A 1,945-nucleotide genomic window follows, 5' to 3' on the forward strand; every position below is an offset into this window, starting at 1 on the left:
AAATTTGGCGATTTTGTTCTTTTTCAATAGTGAATTTTTGAGGCAAAATACCCAAAAAGAAGTTTGTAAAAAAAGTACTTGTTTTTGACTCGTTTAATGGTACTGCAGCAGGTGTATTTCCCTTGAAATGTTGCCACGTTAAAGAACCGCCCACTTGAAGCAGCAACTTAATTAAAATGGGGGCGAAAACAAAGCAAAGACTATCTTCACCCTGTTTGAAATTCTTTCCTTCCCTGCGGTATTTATCTTTAAAGTACGCGGCAAGGGACATTATTTCCCTGCGGAAAGAACTGTTTAACATTGTCGTTTGCCTGATACGACACGAAGATGAGGAAAGTTTCGCATTCGGGAATCGTGCCTGGAAAACTACTGAAAGTAGGAATTAATATTCGAAAACCCCCGGTGTGTTAATTTTACCGCAGTTTCCAGTTTGATAGCGGCGTCAATTGAGTGCATTTTGCTGGCATTTAGATGCAATGTCCGACTCGTTGGATGCTTTAATTGGCCTTGCCTGGAAGGTTCTTTGTGCGGAAAGCTTCCGAGTGTGATCCGTTATTGCCGCATAACAAAAGCGCACAAGACAAAAAACGAGTTTCAATCCAATTTTCCCGAAGCGAAACCCATAGAAGGACAGGTTAATTTACACTTTCACATAGGTCTCTCGGTCGAGAAGATGCGTCCTTATCAACTAAACTAAGAGGACTGAATGGGACAGAAACTAAATCAAGGGATAAAGACTCGGATTTGAAGCCCGTCTAAGGACTTTAATCAGACAACGGGAATCTCTTCGGGAATTGAATTATGGCATTAACGCGAGCCGAAAGTTTCACTTTCCCTTTTGAATGGACTGCAAACGGGAAAAAACCCCAGCTCATTACAGCCGGTTGTTTCCTCTTTTTGGGCGGTATACCACTGTAATTCGGCAAAACTATGTTTGCACCCAAAAAACGACACCGCTAACAATTTCTGGGCTTTTATTTATTTGTCCCGACCGAGTTGCAACTATAAATCAGCAGAGAGCAAACATTTTGGCGCCGGCGGCTGAAGAAGGACGTGCGGAAGTTGAATTTTTAATTTCAGGCCGGAAAAGGCAAATAACTGGCAAAAATCGGGTTTCATGGGCCCGTTTTTGTGACGCATCAAAGAAACTCAAAGAAAACAGTCTGAGGGCATAGGTTGGCTTGTGCATTTTAATCCCGTGAAAGTTTCCCCAGAAATTCGGCGTAGCTGTACTAGGGAGTTGAATAGGTCTTTTTAAATTCCTGCCGATGCTGATGAGTCTCAATTTGAGGTTTTCCTAATCATTCACTTGTATTAATTGAAGTTTGATAGGAATTTGGTTGGGCACAAACGACACCCCGAGGATCAGTTGGTCTGAAGGCCTCTTTGAAGCAATTTTTAAGCAGGATCAAGGGGGATTTTTTGTGTTAGGTTGATTCTGGTCACTTTGAACCCACATCGTGTTTGGGTTTGGTTCCAAACATCATTTCGTCAAGCCAAAAGATACACCAAAATAACCACTTTTACAGTAAAAATAGTTTTCCAACCATAAATGCCATTTATTTCAATTTGTTTTCGGATGCAAATGCCTGCTGTCGATTGCGGGGTTTTGTTTTGGCTGTTGCGGGATTTTTAAGCGGCAAATCCACATAATCTCGAGTCCATTCGAACATCAGAGTGAACATGTCTGGAAGCAGCACAAATAAGCAAAAACAAAGAACATTAAGGAACATACCCTTGATACATATGGCGCAGAATACCAGGAAAACCACTCCGAAATAAGCGGAGAGGAAGACGATCCAGTTCCTCAAAGTGAGGAGTTTGTCGATCATTTTTTGTCAGAATTTGTCAACTAACTAGTGGCAAGCAGGTGGAGTGGGCGTTTTCTGCTTTTCGGTTTGAGGCTTTGGTGTTTTGAAGACAATTTTTTGTAGAATGTACGTTT

The 1,945-nt window shown here is 41.6% G+C and overlaps 1 long non-coding RNA gene across 1 annotated transcript; it reads right to left on the reverse strand.

Moving 5' to 3' along the window:
* Window positions 1-1,538: 1,538 nt before the first annotated feature.
* On the reverse strand, window positions 1,539-1,876 carry LOC109538649. The gene is made up of 2 exons (XR_002172058.2): window positions 1,736-1,876; window positions 1,539-1,687 (listed from the first exon to the last, which is right to left on the reverse strand). It is a non-coding gene; the product is annotated as an uncharacterized LOC109538649 (long non-coding RNA).
* Window positions 1,877-1,945: the final 69 nt, after the last annotated feature.

The sequence above is a fragment of the Dendroctonus ponderosae genome, unplaced genomic scaffold (genome assembly GCF_020466585.1).
Source record: "Dendroctonus ponderosae isolate FM_Combo_2020 unplaced genomic scaffold, Dpon_F_20191213v2 Dpon_F_20191213_3, whole genome shotgun sequence".
NCBI classification, from domain to species: domain Eukaryota; kingdom Metazoa; phylum Arthropoda; class Insecta; order Coleoptera; family Curculionidae; genus Dendroctonus; species Dendroctonus ponderosae.